The 19,803-nt window shown below is 36.9% G+C and overlaps 1 long non-coding RNA gene across 2 annotated transcripts in view; it reads right to left on the bottom strand.

Moving 5' to 3' along the window:
* Positions 1–1,100: 1,100 nt before the first annotated feature.
* LOC117801584 overlaps positions 1,101–19,803 on the bottom strand; it is a 48,583-nt gene continuing 29,880 nt past the window's right edge. Inside the window, exon 3 of one of the 2 annotated variants that reach the window (XR_004624294.1) lies at positions 1,101–1,276. This is a non-coding gene — a long non-coding RNA (uncharacterized LOC117801584). Of the gene's footprint in view, positions 1,277–14,068; positions 14,128–19,803 lie in introns of those variants that run through there. The other variant, XR_004624295.1, reaches the window with a different exon arrangement.

The following is a 19,803-nucleotide window of genomic DNA, read 5'->3' on the forward strand; positions in this document are numbered from 1 at the left end:
ACAACGACAACAAATTAGAGCATTTTGTGGAAGAAGGGAATCATTGACATTAGCTGCACTGAAGGAAAAAGCCATAAAAGGTAGCAGCTCATTGCTTAAGGGGTTTATAATTTTCTGCCAACTAAGAGGAATCATATGGCTGAAGCACTGTCTTCTTCACTTACCTTGACTCCATAGCCATTGCTGACCCATGAGGAAATCTAGGTCTTCAGAATCAACAACTTACTCTCAGTGGCCCAACTGGCAGAAAATAAAAATAAACAAACACAAAAACCTCTTATTTTGCAATATTAACAAAGCAAACACTGACCTTCCACCTTCTACCTAATCTACCCGCAATTACTTCTTTGACACCATGCCTAGTAAAATGAAAAGGGGTTTTCAAAGGAAGGAAAGAAACATCTGCTTGGACCTCAGATTCCTCTCCAAAGCAGAAATCAAGCCTAGAAAGGTTACATGTTTCAACGAGCATGCAAGACAAAGGAGAAAGTTCAACTGCTTATCCCACTTGACCTTGGCTTTAACGCAGGATCACGTTGATCCTGATGGAGAGATTAAAACGCCAAGTCCAGAATTGCTCACCAAGCAAATTCACAAGGGGAGTTCTAAGAGTTCTTTGGCACTCTTGTTTCATATGGAATTAGCAGGGACGATCCCAGGCCACAAATGTAGCAATATTTTAACTCAGTGTGCAAAATTTCAAAGATAAAGCCTGAGATTGGAAGCTGTACTGAACTTCTCAAACACTGCTTTCATGGTAGGCTTTGTCAAAAAAAACAAAAAAACAACAACAACAAAAAAACCAAAAACACAAAAACCCCACACACAGGCATGTATGAGAGCTGATGAAAGATTTCTTTACGGAGGGGGAAAATGGAGGTCATTAAGGCCACAGGAGGTAAAGGAGTAAAGGTAGGGGATGACAAACCCAAAAACATTTTGTCTTACACAGCCCTACTCTAAATTGCAAGTTCATGCTACCTTCCGTGAAAATTACTTTCACAGGACAGCAAAATGATGTTGTCGAAAACTGACCTCCATGCTTCGGGGCCAAAACAGAACGTGAAGACAAGAGTTTGGGATAAAGAGTTTATCGCTCTGCAGGGCAAAGGAAGGTGTGGCAGGCTACGGCCTTCAAAAACTGCAAGCCCACCAGGAAGAAAGGGTCGAGGGTTTCACTGGGAAACAGAGGATCTTGCCAGTTTCGACAGGAACTGTGTACGTGCTGCCAGCCTCATTCGTCATTTTCAGGGTGGTACCAGTGTCTGAAACAAGGCTACGAAGGGAGGGGGAGGTTTGCAGAAGAGAGGAAAAAGGTTACTTTAAAATAGAGCTTCGCTGAAGCATTAACGCAGCAATTTTGATTTTTGTTCAGCGTCATGCTTTCAAGCAGTTTCAATGGCACATGAATGATCACATCTTCCCATGGTAAACACTACAGCACTTGTGAACCATAAATCAGAAATGTAAACGTCAAACTTAAAATTTTGAAAATCTGAGAGAAGGGGTAACAACAAAAGAAAGATTAACAGCAAACATCTGAGCTGGTCCGCTAGCCCATCTCTTTTTTTTTTTTTAATAATAATAATTGGAAAAAAGACAGTCTCTTNTCTTCAATAAATGGTGCTGGGAAAATTGGACAGCTACATGCAAAAGAATGAAACTTGACCACTCTCTCACACCATACACAAAGATAAACTCCAAATGGATGAAAGACCTCGATGTGAGACAGGAATCCATCAAAATCCGAGGAGAGCATAGGCAGCAACCTCTACGACATTGGCCACAGCAACCTTTTTCATGACACTAGCCCATCTCTTAAATTGCTCCAACAGAAAGCACCCTAGACCAGTGGTCTGAGAAACTGGGTTCCAGCCCCATGTCTGCCACCACCTGACCTGCACCTCAGGCAAACTTCTCATCTTCTTTGGGCCCCAATTTCCTCAACAGTAAAATAAAAGGGTCGGAGTAGAGGAATTCTAAAACCAACTATTCATAGATATTATGGAAGCTATGCAAAGCTACTCATGAATGTCATGCCTCCATTTCCCACTTGTTTTTTCTGACTAGCCCAACCCATAGCAGTTTCTTCCTCTTCCCTGTTCAGGCTACTCATTAACTCTCCCACTGCTGTTTTAACTTAGTTCAGTATTATTCAATCCTTGTAATGTCTCTCTCTCTTTAAGATGCTAAATTCCCCGGATGTACAACCACTTGTTTCTAACTGCATCCCTCACTGAAACTGACAGTGGTAAGCACATGGTAGATATTTATACATTTTTTTGAAGTATGTATGAACGAATGAATATTTGGCACATAGTAAGGACTGACTTGAACAGTCACTACTGATCACAAAAATAAGCCAAGAGAAACCACTGATTTCTAGAAAGCAAGATCTAGTCACTAAACCAAAAACTTGCCTAGGTTACATTTGTTAGACAGAAAAAAAAAATGCATATCCCCACTTTAAAATCCCTCTGTTATCCCTATTTTGACAAAATTACAAAGGTTATAAATTGCATCTAAAAATCTTAAAGATATATATAGTAAAATGAACAAATAAATTGACACAAAAAGTATTTGTTGTTAAAGTATCTTTTTTCATAGGAACAGGAAGAAATCCTACATCTTTCTAGTCCTTATAAATGTACTGTACTAATTTTCTAGTGTTTCTTGAGACTTTATTTTACTAATTAATATAGAAAGACTTAATTCTGTACCCCATTTAAGATGCTTTAAGCTGTCACACTTTTTCTGTTCCTATTAAAACTTAATTCAGTACAGCTAGTATAAATTGATTGGCCATATCTGTTAAAAATATCTACTGTTTTCACTCATTCCCTACCACATACACACTAAAGAAAAACTCTTATGGGCATGGATATAAAAATTAGTGTGTTTATGGATTTTGCCCATATTACTGACTCCTGTGGCCAGACATTTTCAGTTTTTATCATCCCAGAAAAGTGCTATGTCCTAAGATTGGACTGGAGAAATAATCAGTTAACAACCATAGGCAAAAGGAGAAAATCAGAGGCTCTGCCCTTCTAAGAGTCTTGCAACATCACCTACAAGAGCTCTCTCCTGCTAGCATATGGAAAGTTTTCTTACTTGCTAATTAGACTCTAACATCCCTCTGCTCTTTACCACATAAATACCAATTTTATCCTACGCATAACCTCAATTAGTTTTTCCTATGCTAATAGCTAAGGAGACATGGTACACATTTTTCTCCCCTAGATTTTGGTTATCAGCATGTATTTGAAAGGAAAGCACGTAGAGAAAAATCATAGCCAGATAAACAAAATTAATTCCTAACAGAAATAAGTCACAAGACTATGAAGGACCACAAATTAGGTAAGCAACAAATATGACAGCCTTGTTTTATGTGCTAGATATTTAGTCAGTGGTTAGGACTTAAAGAAATAAACATTTTTTTCACATGTGGTTTTCAGCTCCCTGTTAAAGTTTACTATCACAAACTTTAAGTTTGGCTAAAGTATATCTTAAAATATTTGTTCATCTCATCTGGTCACAACAAAATCATTAGGAAACCCCAAACCAGTTGAGTCCACTATAAGTTGGTTGGAATTACACACACACACACACACACACACACACACACACACACACACCAGTGACCACATTATTTTTAAAAATCCCTTTTGTCATTAGCACTTTGTTTTAGAAAGATTGTCTAACTCTACCCTAAAAGGACAGTTTTAATTCCAAGTGTCCCAGATAAACAAGAACACTGATAAAGGCAGTCAAACTGAAAACAAAGCCAACAGGGATAACGCGTGGCACACACTTGCTCTTTCTGTCCTGTGATGATTAAGTGCAGACGGACCACCATTAGCACGTGGTGTTTGCCAACTGAGGCTCACAGTATTCAAGCAGGAAGCCTAAACTCCAGGCAAACAACAGGAGAAGTGGCCAGGAGCGCCAAGTCACACCTGTGATGTATCTTCTGGTCTTGACTATGAGAAATGTGGGCTAGAGTAAATCAGAGTCACTGAAACAGCAGAGCTATTAGGCATATTTATCAGATCGACCCAAGTTTGATATGACAGAAACAGCATGTTCTGCTATTCAATGAACCCATTGGTGTAAATACCAGTCAGGCAGCCCATGAACTCCAGTGGAGTTCTGTTTATTTTGCACGTAACAGAAGGAGATTTTTCTGACATTTTTGCTCTCAAGTACAGAGAAAAAAGCTTAACCACTGAATAGACCCAACACAAAAAGAAAAGAAAGCAGTTGCTTGAAACCAAAAATACATCTCTGAAAAATCTCTTATTCTAAATATTTTTTAGTGACCATCAAATGGAATCCTTTATACGGGATTATATTTGGTTGGTCTCCTAAAAAGTATACAATTATCTCATTATTCACTTAGAAGATGTAGCTTAAAAACAATGTTAAGGGGCCGCCTGGGTGGCGCAGTCATTAAGCATCTGCCTTCGGCTCAGGGCGTGATCTCTGCGTTATGGCATCGAGCCCCACATCAGGCTCCTCCGCTGGGAGCCTGCTTCTCCCACTCCCACTCCCCCTGCTTGTGTTCCCTCTCTCGCTGCCTGTCTCTCTCTGTCAAATAAATAAATAAAATTAAATTTTAAAAAATTTTAAAAAAAACAATGTTAAGCAACATGATAATTCAGAGTAACTAAACCTCATATAGACTAAAAGATTCTCAGAAAATATAAATTATTTCCAAAGAATAGCCCTTCACTTTTCAAAAGAAATTATGTAGCATTCTGTATCTCTGGAACTGAGTGAAATCCCTTAGCAAAAATGAAGTACGCCACTGAGAAAAACGAGCATCTTTTTTTTTTTTATTCCAGTATTGTTATCAGTGTTATATTAGTTTCAAGCATACAGTATAGTGATTCAAAAATTCCATACATTACTCAGTGCTCATCATGATACCTCATGATAAATGTGCTCTTAATCCCTTTCACCTACTTCACCCATCCCCCCGCCCACCTCCTCTCTGGTAACCGTGAGTTTATTCTCTATAGGTTAGAGTCTGGGTTGTGTTTTTTGTCTGTTTGGTTTGATTTGTCTCTTTTTTTCTTTATTCATTTGTTTTGTTTCTTAAATTCCACATGTGAGTGAAATCATATGGCATTTGTTGTTCTCTGACTTATTTCACTTAGCATTATAGTCTTTAGATCCATCCATGTTGTTGGAAATGGAAAGATTTCATTCTTTTTATGGCTGCGTAATATTCCGCTGTATATATACACCACTTTTTTTATCCATCCATCAATTGATGGACACTTGGGCTACTTCTATAATTTGGCTATTATAAATAATGTTGCAATAAACCTAAGGGTGCATATATCCCTTCGAATTAGTGTTTTCATATTCTTTGAGTAAATATCCAGTAATGTGATTACTGGGTCATAGGGTAGTTATATTTATAATTTTTTGAGGAACCTCCATATTGTTTTACACAGTGGCTGTACCAGTTTGTATTCCCACCAACAGTGCGCAAGGATTCCTTTTTCTCCACATCCTCGCCAACATGTTGTTTCTTGTGTTTTGCTTGTAACCATTCCAACAGGTGTGAGGTGATATCTCATTGTGGTTTTGATTTGCATTTCCCTGATGATAAGTGATATTGAGCATCTTTTCATGTATCTGTTGGCCATTTGTCTGTCTTCTTTGGAAAAATATCTTTTCATGTCTCATGCCTACTTTTTAACTGGGTTATTTTGTTTCTTGATGTTCAGTTGTAGAAGTTCTTTATATATTTTGGATACTAATTTATCAGATATGTCATTTGCAAATATCTTCAAAAATGAGCACTCTTAAACATTGGTTTTGGAAGTATAAAATGGTACAGCTTTTCTGTAGGGCAATTTGGCAATAATTACCAAAAGCCTTAAAATTGAAAACCTTTACAGTAATTCTATTTCTAGGAACTTTTCCTAATAAGTAAACTGAGATACAGATAAAGAGTTAAATACAATAGTGTTCACTGTGTAATTAATACTGAAAATAACCTTGATGATGTTCAAAAATAAGGAATTTGTGAGAGCCTGGGTGGCTCAGTTGCTTAAGCATCTGCCTATGGCTTCGGTCATGATCCTAGGGTCCTGGGATCGAGTTCTGCTTCAGGCTCCCTGCTCTGAAGGGAGTCTGCTTCTCCCTCTGCCACTCCTCCCACTCATTCTCTCAATCTCTCTCCCTTTCTCAAATAAATAAAATATTTTAAAAAGATAAGGAATTTGTTAAACATGTTATATCCAATGTGACAGAACACTACTTAGTAGTTTAAAATGATGTAATATAAAAACATTTAACAGCATTAAAAAATGCTCTTGATTAAGTGAAAAAGCAGGTTATAAAACAGTGGTATAATACAATGATAATTTTTATTTTATGTCAATGAGTAGGAAAACATATGTCCTATAGATCAATGATGTCCAGAAGCAATATGGTACAAGCCACACATGTGATTTTTAGTTTTATAATATTCACATTAAAATAGTAAAAAAAAGGTGAAATTAATTTTAATAATAGATTTTAGCCAAATATATTCAAAATATTGCCATTTCGATATATAATCAATATAAAAATATTAATGAGATATTTTATATTTTTCCATATTAAGTCCTTGAAATATGGTGTGCATTTTGCATTTATAGCACAACTCATTTCAGACTAGTCCCATTTGAAGTGCTCAGTAGCCACATGTGGCTAGTGACTACCATATTGAACAGTACACCTCAAGAATGTCAGATATAGCAGATTTCCGTTTTTATATTGATGCTTTTCTGTACATCCTACTTTTATAATCAGGGGAAAAACTCAATATTTTTAAATAACTAAATAGAGGCAGGCCGACAGAAAAAATATATACCATATGGGTTTTGGAGTTAGAGACCCAGGTGCAGAGATTTCTAATTCTATTACTTTGTAGCTTCACTTCAAGTCTTCATCCGTAAAGTGGGAATAATAATACCTATTTCATCAAAACATTGAGAACAATGAGATAATATTGGTGAAAAGCGCACAGCAGAATGCCTGGAAAATAGTGGTTATGTTAAGAAAATTAACTTTTTTTTTTAACCAGTAATTTCCCTACCTAAAAAATATCCTATAGCTATACACAGAACACCCCTTAAACCAATGGTAAAGTTTAGATATGCTGTGATCCCTCTGAAGGAGGGAGTTTACTGTTTTGTTTTTCAAATCTGAATCTACACAGTCTAGCACAGTGCACAGTGTCTGGCATGTTGGTTATATAAATTAATAAATGAATGAATAAATTAATGACATTTGGATAGGCTGTACCTTTTAAAAGCACCTTCACCTAAATGAGTCCTTCATATGTTCTTCTTCTTTACATACTAATTTGAAATCATGTGAAATGCAAAAAAAAAAAATTCCATCAGTTTATGACCAAACTAATTTTCTTATTCTTTCCTCTATTGCCCCATGCCACCCTCCATCAACTTCCTCTAAGGATTAACAGTTTGACATTCTTTCTTGGGACTTCCACAATACTTTTTTTCCCTCTAATTCAGCATTTATTATGGTCTACTTGAATTATTTCTTTGCATGGCTGACACCCACAACAGACTGAGTTCCTTGAATGCAGGCACGATGTTCCTTGCACAGTCACTACAACACAGTAAGCATTCAATAAATGTCTACTCTATGCTTGAGGGAATGAATGAGTAACACTCTTAGATTGTAAGCTCCTCAAAGTTCATATCCTCAAAGTTATTTCATTCTTTTTTTTAAACCTCATTAGGCCTTTCATATTTGTGTTTAGAGATGTGTGGAGATGATAGTTCCAAGTATTAACTTGCTTCCTACCTGTTCCCAACATTATCCTGCCCTTCAGCTCACCAAACTCCAACCCTTGGTCCTCTCCTCCACCCAACACTTCAAAATAGAAGGGTCACCTATAGTGGAAAAATAGCAAAGGACTATGCAAAATGAAAAGTTTAGATATGGAATTGCAGGTTGAGATATACTGTTCTTAAGGAAATCCAACTAGGGAAGAGAAGAAAAACTGATATAGAGTCTACATAAACCAGAGGGAAAGGAATAACAACACCTCAGTGTTTGGAGATAGAGAAGTCTGCTCCGTAAAAGGCACAGCTGTCTAATTAATGTAGTGTTCTCCTTTGAATAACTGTAATCCAACAGAACACTTGAAAGTCCTTTGTACAGACAATGAAAGACTTGCCTTCCATGAGGGATAATGGTGACATTAAAGGAAATTCTACCTCTGGCCAAAGTGGGATTAGGTGAATCGGCTTAGGGTTATCCAATTTATGCCCACTATATATATTCTGAATATAAAAATAAACAAGAACAGAAAGTTATTTTCATCATCACTCTTAAACAGTTTTAAACAAGGCAACCATATCACACAGTGTAAAATAAGCTGTATAAATTCTTGGCCAATACACAGGCAAATTCAAGTTCAATAAGTATGTTAGTATTATGCTTTGCTGATATCTAGAAATATATAGGCCTTATATTTGAATCCAGCTTCACACCACTGAATTTATTTTAGACTTTGCCTTCAATTCTGTACTTAACTTAGTTTTGTCGGTGGGGAAGGGGGTTAATTGATTAGTTGGTTGGTATTTTAGAACTCAACTATAAAGAGTTAAGTCAATCGTGTTTTTCAGTTCATAGGATATTATCCTTATCAGCCATGCAAGGCTGTTCTCTTGTTTATTTTTCTCCTTCTTATCCATCTCCATTTTCATTTTCTTCCTTTGCACAGACATCAATTCTAATATGCTTGAAATATGTCCTTAAATATTCATATATGCTTATAAAATTTTTAGTGTTGCTTATGTATTTCTTCTTTTATTTACATGAATGCTATGCTATAGATACGATTTTCTTTCAACTTTTTCAACACTGTCTTTTTATTTTATTTTATTTTTTTTAAACAACCATTTTCTTTTTTTTTTAAGATTTTATTTATTTGACAAAGATAGAGACAGCCTGCGAGAGAGGGAACACAAGCAGGGGGAGTGGGAGAGAAAGAAGCAAGCTCATAGCGGAGGAGCCTGATGTGGGGCTTGATCCCATAACGCCGGGATCACACCCTGAGCTGAAGGCAGACGCTTAACCGCTGTGCCACCCAGGCACCCCAACACTGTCTTTTTAATATCTATCCAGTGATTCTAGCTAATGTGCAGTATTCCACTGTATACACCTGCCATATTTCATTTATCCATTCCACCAATGATGGTACCTATATTGATAACATCCAGTTGCTATAAACCTTTTCAAAATAAACATCTTCAAAACTATCCTTAGGAGTGGCAATGCTGATTCAAAGAGCCAAAGCAGATTTAATTTCAGTAAAAAAAACTGATGGTGTCTGCAAAAGTTTTGTACCTATTTATACTCTCTATAGTACCATTATAAGAATTCCTACCTCCTAATGTCATACAATGTCATACCACCTGATATTATCCATCTTTTTAAATTTGTCTTTGGCGTGTCTGTGGTGAAAAGACTTGTGGCTTCAGCTCCAATGTGTAAAGAGCTTGGAAGTTGTCAGCCTCATCCTTATAAGAAAAAAGCTGGGGAAAAAAAAACCCTAAAAATCAGCAACTTTTCTTAGACTTATTAGAGAACTGAGATTGTAGGGCAAACTGCCAGCCCAAAATCTGGAGAGACAGGAAAATCCAGAGTCACAGTCAATATTTACTAATCAAGAACAGAAGCCACTGGACCCATAAACTGGTAGGAACACTTAAATGGTGATTTTGAAATATTGCTGGAAGCTGAAGACGGACTAGCAAGAGGGTGAGAAACTCCTGGAGGCCAGAGTCGTAGGAAGGTTCCACATTTTCATGGATTTTACTTCCTGGAACACCATCAGGTTCTCACAGTGAAGAGCCAAGACAGATCCCCTCAAGGCTCTAATAGAGGCAGGGTGGAATTATCCACTATGAAATATGCTCAGAGCATTCTCCATAACAAAGGCCCACATCACAGGGGGAAAGAATTTAAAAGACTTTATCACAGCTTCATCCTCCCTGAGGGAGGGAATTTCCCATAATATATGCCCCTGTAGTTTCCTGTCCCACCTAAAGCTAGAAAGCAGCCACAGACCAGTTGAACATCAGAGACTTGATCATAATAGTATTGCAAACTTCTCTTCCTCCACACTCACCTTCACACCCGCAGGACTACAGTATACTAACGGGAGGGTATAGCCGAAAGAGCTGCAAGATGCAGACTCTATCTAAGAAGGAGTTCTTAGGGAATCCCAAAGACAACAGAGAATAGAAAAATAAGGATACTGGAGGAATTTGAAGCCTCTGGTACCTAAAGCTACAGCAAACATTAAATACAGCCCAACTCCTAGACAGATTAATATAAAACTTCACATTAAGGCCTGTCTACCTCAGTTTCAATTACCCAATACATGGTGCCCATTTTCAACAAAAATTATAAGATATGTTTAAAAAGAAAGAAAAAATGCAGCCCAAAGAGGTAAAGCAAGCATCAGAAGCAAACCCAGATATGATACAGATTTTGGAATTATCAAGTGAATTTAAAATAACTATGTTGTATTGTGTTATATTATGTGCTTTAATGGAAAAAAATAGACAACCTGCAAGATCCGACGGGTAATGTAAGCAAAGAGATAGAAACTCTCCAAAAGAACCAAAGGAAATACTAGAAATCAAAGACACTGTTAAATGAAGAACATCTCTGATGGGCTCATTAGTAGACTGGTCAGAGCCAAAGAAAGAATCAGTGACCCTGCAGACAGATGAACAGAAACTTCCCAAACTGAAATAGAAAGAGAAAAAAATAATTTAGAAAATAGAACAGACCATCTAAGACCTATTGGACAATTTCAAAAGGTGTAACTCTACCTGTCTGACAAGTATAAAGTGATATCTCAGTACTTCCTAGGCCTTTTAAAACCATGTCCTAACCTTCAACATGCTGGTCCTAAAGTCAGCAATCCAGTCATTTCAACCTGCTTGACCCTCTCTGCTTCCATTGCTCCTACCTGCTGCATTTATCTCTCCAGGCACGTTGTTAGCTTTTCTTCAAAATCTCCACAATACCTCATTTTCTTCCTGATGGAGCACTGTTACTACTGGATTCCAGACTTTCCACGTTGCTTCAAAAATTACCTTCTTGGGGCATCCTCAGCTGGTTCGGCTCAGGTCATGATCCCAGGGTCCGGGGATCAAGCCCCACACTGGGCTTCCTCTTCAGTGGGGAGCCCGCTTCTCCTTCTCCCTCTCCCCCTGCTTGTGCTTTCTCATGCTCTCTCTCTCAAATAAATAAAATCTTTAAATTTTTTTTAAAAAAATTACCTTCTATCCGCAGTGTTTTCTCTGCACATATAGAGCCTCCAGGAGGCCTCTTTCTAGTCTACTGTCAAATGCTCACGAGACCTCCTCAATCCAATTATAGTTTCTCTCCATGTTTCTCTCCATGTTTTGTTTTAAGTCTGAGATAGTTGGGTCCCTCTGTCTCCTTCCAGGTTTATCTACACTCTATTTCTCCCAACCCTAACACCAAGGTAATTTGGAGCTTAATGTGTTCAACATGGTTTCATGGCTCAAGCTAAGCTTCCCATCTGCACACCACTCATGTCTGTATCTTCACCATTTACCTGCCATTATTCTGTGTATACAAATACACAGAGGTCCTCAAACAAATCTCAGGTCTGTTTCAGAGGCATGTAGTGTGTAGTATTTAGACATTAAAATTTAGTTCAGGAAGGTATGGTATATTTCAAAAAGGTATGGTATATTTCAAAAAGCCTGGACTGGAAAACAGGAAATAGGATTTGTCTCCATACTCTGCCCTGGCTAACTACAGGAGTTTCATGAGCTTCGTTAATTGAGGTACTATTTTCCATTTTTAAAATTTGATAATAATCTACATAGGTTGTTATGAAGATTATACAAAATAAAATAATTTATATAAGAGCCGTTATCAAAGTGCCTTGGATACAATAAATGCTTTAAGAAACGCTTGTTTTCATGCTTAAAAAGTAAGCTACAAAAGCTAGTATAAGTAGAATGTTCAACTGAAAAAAAATATTTAATTTTTAGTATAATTTGAATGAAAATTAAGCATTTTGGCATTTTATTTTTCTCTTCTAAGTTCTATAGTATTTAACCATCCATTTTAAGCCATCAAAGAGACAGACTTTCCCACATCCCTTTAGCTTTTCCTGATATACTTATTCTTATAAAAGCTTGTATTTTTATAAGATTTTAAAGTATCACAACTAAATTTTTCATTGTTTTGGCATTCTGTATAAACTCAGATTCATAAATGCATTTAGGCATATAATCAAAGCAACCTGAAGCAGCTGGACTCACTTTTAAACTGCCATAAGAGAGTGCTTCAGAAAGGAGTTTCTTTGTAGGTCAAAAGAAATAATTCTAGAATCTGTAAAACCTACCCAGTAACTCCCTTAGAAAGCTGTAATTGAAAAGTCAAGCCAACACTTTTCATGGACATAGAGGACGGTGTGAAAATTTTCAACAATCAGGATTTCTTTCCAACCATAATCAGAATCTGTTAACCAAAGTAGTAATGCTACAAAACAACAACAAAAAGAAAAAGAAAGAAAGAACAGAATTGTCTTCCACTAACGCTTACAGTTAATATAGAACAATTTGCCACACAGGGTTGCTATAAAATTTATGTGGCGAGCAGGAAAGTGTCAAAAGAATGCAAAGATAGAATTCTAACACAAATACTTAGCATTGTGTGATCTTCTGTGTCACTGAAACAGACCAGCCAGCTCTCTGTCACACCCTTGGAGGGCCCTAGTCTGGAAGCCCAGGCTGATGGCGGAGCCTGCTCATCATAACTGGAGTGATCTTCAGCCAGGACTCACATCACCACGGAGCACCTGCTCGGATGCTCACAAATTCAGCCCGCTATCGCTTCCTTCCAATTCCCCTTAAAAAGCTCAGCTTATCTAGGTTATATTGAGATAACGTTTTTTTAGGCACTTTCAGGAGATGTGAAGAACTTAAGGATTTCTACAACACAAAACAAAAACCTAGTTTAATTTTGTCTGTTTATCTTTTAACTAATGTCATACAATAGGTTTTTTCCTCTGATAGCCTGGATCAGACCCAGGCCATAGGCACAACATTTGGTACAAGGTAAAAGAGTGAGTGGTCTATGTGGTGTGGCATAAGAATTTCTGAGAAAACCAGTACCGTCACTTGTGACTGAAATGTCACCCCAAAAGAGCCACTCTCCCTTATCTCTTTTGCAATGCAAACATTCCTAAGACAACTAGGACAGGGTCACTACACTGCATAGTGAATGAATTCATCAGACACTTTTCTTCCCTGAGTAAAAAAGCCAAAGCTGACCATTAAAAGTAAAAGCACCAAAGGTAATAGTAAGAGGCACAAAAGATCCTTCCATCATATCTGTTAGGATGGTAGCTATAACAATTATAATATATAATTATTAAAAATAAGTTTTCAAAAAGAAAATAACAAGTGTTGGTGAGGACATGGAAGTATTGAAACCCTTGTGCACTGTTATGGTGCAGCCCCTATAGAACAGTATGGAGGTCCCTTGAGAAATAAAAAATTAGAATTATCATATGATCCAGCAATCCCTCTTCTGGATATTCATCCAAAAGAACTGAAATCAGGATACATGTGCATCCATGTTCACTGCAGCACCATGCACATTGCAGCACTATTTGCAACCACCTAATTGGCCATCAATGTGTGAATAGATAAAGAAACTGTGGTATGTACCTAGAAAGGAATATGTGTGTATTCAATGACAGTATGGAATTAGGCCATAAAAAGGAGGAAATCCTGTCATATGCTACAACATGGACAAACCTTGAGGACATTATCCTAAGTGAGATAAGCCAGTCACAGAAGGATAAATGTTGCATGATTCTACTTACATGAGGTATCTAAAGTAGTCAAATTCAGGAGCACCTGGGTGGCTCAGTTGGTTGGGTGTCTGCCTTCGCCTTGGGTCATGATCCTGGAGTCCCGGGATCGAGTCCCGCATGGGCTCCCTGCTCAGTGGGGAGTCTACTTCTCCCTCTGCCCTTCACCCCACTCGTGCTCTCTCACCCTGCTTGTGCTCTCTGGCTCTTGCTCTCTGAAATAAATAAATAAAATATTAAAAAAAAAAAGAAAGTAGTCAAATTCAATGAAGCTAAAAGTGAAATGGTTATTGACTTCCCATTCAGTTTTGCCTCCCTTCCCCAATGGTCCTCTGCCCTGTTTTTTATATTCCACATATGAGTGAAACCATATGATAATTGTCTTTCTCTGATTGGCTTATTTTGTTCAGCATAATACCCTCTAGTTTCATCCACGTCGATGTAAATGGTAAGTATTCATCCTTTCTGATGGCTGAGTAATATTCCATCGTATATTCGTACCACATCTTCTTTATCCACTCATCTGTCGATGGACATCTCAGCTCTTTACACAGTTTGGCTATTGTGGACATGGCTGCTATGAACACTGGGGTGTAGGTGCCCCTTCAGATTTGTCAGAAGCTGGAGGGGGAAATAAGCAGTTGCTGTTCAACAGGTATAAAGTTTCATTAATGCAAAATGAGAAAGTTCTAGATATCTGCTGTATAATACCAGTGCTGTAATGTACACTTAAAAATTTCTTAACAAGGTAGAACTTGTGTTATGTATTTTTTTACCACAATAAAGAAATTATACAGTCAACTTTCTCAAAACTCATGCTGAGTGATATCTGTTTCCTTGATATATTTGGCATTTTCTTAGAATTCCATGTGTAAAAGAAAATCAAGGCATTTCTCAGAACTTCTTATTGATAAGGGTGACTGAATCTTTATTCTTTATTGATCAATAAACACTCTTTACTTTCTCTTAATGTGGTCAAATATTAAGAATCTTCCCCATAATTCCTTTCAACCTTGGTACCTCCTTGATTTTTTTTTTTACACCATACAAACTACTATAAGAGTCCCCTTCTATTTGGTTATGGTATGCCATGTATTCTGATTTGAATGCCTTTGTGCAAGCCTGTAATCTTCTGGTAGATCTTTCAATGAATCACTTACTCTCGTCGTGACTTACCACTCACAGTGTTATTTCAGATCCCTTTGTCCATGCCTTTATCCTCCAGGACATTCTCAGAATGTTTTCTCTTTATCTCAGAGACCTACTCTTGATTCGGTCCTTCCCCCCATTTTTCTAAGAAGTTGGTATGTCAAGCAGTGGACAATCTAATATTCACTGCCATATATGGATGGCTTTCCCTTTCCATTATAAAAGAGTAACACCCAAATTTTTAAAGGCTCTATTTGGAAGCCTTTAAGCAGCCATTCTCTTTCTCGTGTTCAAGCCAAAGATGGTGTTAGTTAATTCAGATTGATTTTGGCACACTTTCTACACACAAAGAGACCACTGCCATTTTAGTCTGCAATTCTATGAATTCGGATGACTTTTCTCCACATTTTAGCATCACTGCTAGCATCTGAGATGAAATCCCTCATGGTGATTAACTTATCAGATGCTGGGAACGCTATAGTGGGTTTCTCCAATTCTACTAGAATCTTTCTTTCCCATCAGTACTTGTTATGGTCATGTGGTAAAATTAAACCAAAATAATGTCTGTGTCCCATTACTCAATTTATAAAGAACGGAGATTTCCACTCTGCCCATGCTCATAGAGTTAAGTACTTCTTTTCATAGAAAAACAGATGAAATTTCATGAGCAACTTACCATCACAGTGAGCTAAAACTGGATAAAATTCCTGCAAAAAGATTCAGTGCTCAGAAGAATAATCATCCTCAGAATGGAACTGGCACTCTCTTCTCTGTACTTTTTTTTTTTAAAGATTCTATTTATTTGTCAGAGAGAGAGAGAGAGAGAAAGCAAAAGCAGGGGGAGTGGCAGACAGAGGGAGAAGCAGGCTTCCTGCTGAGCAAGGAGCGTGATATGGGACTCTATCCCAGAACCCTGGGATTTTGACCTGAGCTGAAGGCAGATGCTTAATCAACTGAGCCACCCAGGCATCCCTCTTCTCTGTGCTTTAATCAGTGTATCTGCATTTTCTGTTTCGCATCCCTAAATTAGAAATTACTTTCACAGAAATTAGGTAATGCTCAAAATTTTTTCCAATATGTTTTTAAGATTTGGTATTAAGGAAAATTCACAACTAATAAATATCCATTCACTTAGCCTCCCTTCTTTTTCTTAATTTCACATTCTTGGTATCTTTGTCATTACTGTATCCATATCTCAAACTTACTGTAATTTTTCACATTTATTTCTTTAATTATATAAGTCACACTTCCATCATTTCTTCAGTCATATATTCTGCTATCCAGCATTTTTTAATAAAATAAATTTAATTTTTTAAGCCTCTAAGAAATATTAGTATTTTAATAAATTGTAAAGGGATATATTATATAATAATATCTTCCTGGTATTTAGGCCAGCATCCCTTTCAAATAGTGTACATGAAGACAAAATTAAAATATCACATTATAATTACAGAAATTTATAGGAATTCTGTTATGTTTTGTAAAAGATTTTATTTATTTATTTGAGAGAGAGGGAGAGATAGCAAGAGAGAGCACAAGCAGAAAGGAGAGGAGGGAGCCTGATGCGGGGCTCAATCCCAGGTCCCTGGCCTCATGACCTGAAATAAGGGCAGATGCTTAACTGACTGAGACACCAGGCACCCCTGGAATTCTGTTATTTTTAGTAAGGATTTGTCTTCTAACTTTATGCATTGGGTACCATTACTGTTACATGCTTTCTTAATTTTAGGGAAAAATTTAAGACTTGCACAAACAGCAGGTTGTCAATCAACCAACATCTCTATCAAAAAGTAATGAAAATTATAATTTATATCCTTAAAAACCAGATAATATTGCATCTTCTAGATGCAGAGACAGAGAGTGTCCAAAGGCAGTGAGGTTACTTCCACTACCATGTTTCTGGCTTCATCTGCTCAATTCCATTAAAACAAAACAAGGGTTATATTATAACCTCTTATTACAGGAATGCATTAATATAAAAACTACATTAAAATCAACAAAGATGGACTATGAAACAACTGAGGCACATAAAACTCCTCACAGCAGAAGAGAATGGTGTAAACACCAGGGCACCAAACAGTCCAGTCTTCTAAGTCCTTCAAAGATCACTGATGCCATGAAGAGAGTGCTTAGAAAAGGAGTACTCTCCACTTATGGTGGAGACTAAATATCTTCATCCAGAAAAACCAGAAAATTCAGGTAAGGCTTTGAAGATAAATAGGTGGAGCTTCCAGAGAGGAATTTAAGAAGTTTTACAGTGGTCACAACAGTGATGTCAATAGTCAGGGAGTAGGGTAAGAGTGAGAGGTGGGAACTAACAATTCTAACTGAAAAAAATTTCCCAGTTAACTAGTCTGAGATTTGCCTTTCTTGAGAAAACAAGAGATAGAAAGCAGCAAGGTACAACCATATTTACCCCTAGAGCACCACCCAAATTCATAGACAAAGTTTCAGACTATGTGGTCTAAGTCATCAGGTCCTTTTATCTTTTATCTTAGACTTTCAATTTGTCCTTGATCTTAACTGCCCCCCCCAAAAAAAGATAGACATAATTCTGTGGTCCTTCTAGCCGCCTTCCAATAAGTTGGGGTGACTTCAGGATGCCTCAACCTAACAGACAGCTAAAATACCCTAGGACCACTCCAAATACAGAGAATCCTCCCAACTAAGGGTGAACTAATATAAGACCCTAAAGTCAGGCCAATGACTAGAGCTAATGAATGGAACTAATGAAAACCACACCAGTCATACTCCAGTCCCAGTTTGCTTATCCGTGCCATAAGCATTACGTTTTTGTCCACCGTATATATAGGATTATATATCATATAATCTCCCGTATAGTACCTTGATATTGACTATTCAGTTATTATCATTCCAATGTCTGGCGTCCCATACTGCCACAGCATTCCATGTCCAGCATCCAAGAACCTTGACTGAATCCTATCTTGAATACCATCCAGGGAATTTTTTGTCACCAAAAGCATTAATCAAAAGGCAAACACATCCATAAATAAGTAATGTCAGCTCCAAGAACCCATAAATAGCATTTGTCAAAGGCCAAAAGAAAACAGCTAAAAGAACAATGTTTTCAGTTATCTCATTTTCTAGTTATGAATAATATTTATGTTACTAATAACTAGAGATTGCCAATGGCATTTCAAGGATTTTAAGGGTGAGAGAGAAAGTACATAAATTATTCTGATTCATCACCCAGCCCATGTTCTCCTATTTCTAATTGTGAAAACTAGAAAAAATAAGGACAGATGAGAAAAGAGAAACGTGGAAGATTCAAATAAGGTCAAAATAAATATTTTTAAAGTATGCTACTTTTGTTCTGAAGTATCTTTTGTTATTATCTAAGCATACACAAAATATGATATAGGACAAAATTATCTAACTGATTTACACCAAATGGATGGAATAGCAGAGACCTTGAATACACTAAGCAAATGGCTTTTGTGTTCAAATTGCCAATCAACAAATGGAATGAGCCCTTATAAGTGGGATTCACTTAAAAGTCAGAGGCTATACAGAATTTTTAAGGTACGTCCAATACAATGGCCACCATCCACAAATGACTACTGAACACTTGAAATGTGACTACTCCAACTGAGGAAGCAAATTTTTTATCTTATTTAATTCTAATTCATTTAAATTAAATTTAAAACTGATGCTCAATTAAATAATTAGAAAAATTGCAAGTATGTTTCAAACAACCTAGCCACATGAATCTACTTTTTCAACAATTAATATTATGAAACATAAATTTATATTAAGTATTTCTAATGAAAATTTGGCATTCTGATTAGGATGTGCTCTGTATATAAAATATATGCTAAAATTTGAAGACTTGGTATGAAAAAAGAATGTAAAATATCTCATTAATAATTTTCATGTTAGTTAAATGCCAAAATGGTAACATACTAGTTTAAACTCATCAGTAAATTAATTTCATTTGTTTCTCTTTATTTTTTGTGATTACTAGAAATTTTAAAATTATGTCTGTGGTTTAAACTACAAATCACTCTTGAAAGACATTGAAGAAGACACAAAAAGATGGAAGAATATTACGCTTATGGATCGGAAGAATTAACATAGTTAAAATGTCTATGCTACCCAGAGCAATCTACACTTTCAATGCCATCCTGATCAAAATACCAATGATATTTTTCAAAGAACTGGAACAAACAGCCCTTAAATTTGTGTGGAACCAGAAAAGGTCCCGTATCGCCAAGGAATTGTTGCCAGATTTCAAGCTGTACTACAAAGCTGTGATCACAAAGACAGCATGGTACTGGCACAAAAACAGACACATAAACCAATGGAACAGAATAGAGAACCCAGAAATGGACCCTCGGCTCTTTGGGCAACTAATNTGGGCAACTAATCTTTGATAAAAAGCAGGAAAAAACATCCAGTGGAAAAAAGACAGTCTTCAATAAATGGTGCTGGGAAAATTGGACAGCTATTTGCAAAAGAATGAAACTTGACCACTCTCTCACACCATACACAAAAATAAACTCCAAATGGATGAAAGACCTCAATGTGAGACAGGAATCCATCAAAATTCTAGAGGAGAACATAGGCAACAACTTCTATGACATCGGCCAGAGCAACCTTTTTCACGACACATCGCCAAAGGCAAGAGAAATAAAAGATAAAATGAACTTATGGGACTTTATCAGGATAAAGAGCTTCTGCACAGCCAAGGAAACAGTCAAAAAAACTAAGAGACAGCCCAC

The sequence above is a fragment of the Ailuropoda melanoleuca genome, chromosome 3 (assembly GCF_002007445.2).
Source record: "Ailuropoda melanoleuca isolate Jingjing chromosome 3, ASM200744v2, whole genome shotgun sequence".
Taxonomy (NCBI): Eukaryota; Metazoa; Chordata; class Mammalia; order Carnivora; family Ursidae; genus Ailuropoda; species Ailuropoda melanoleuca.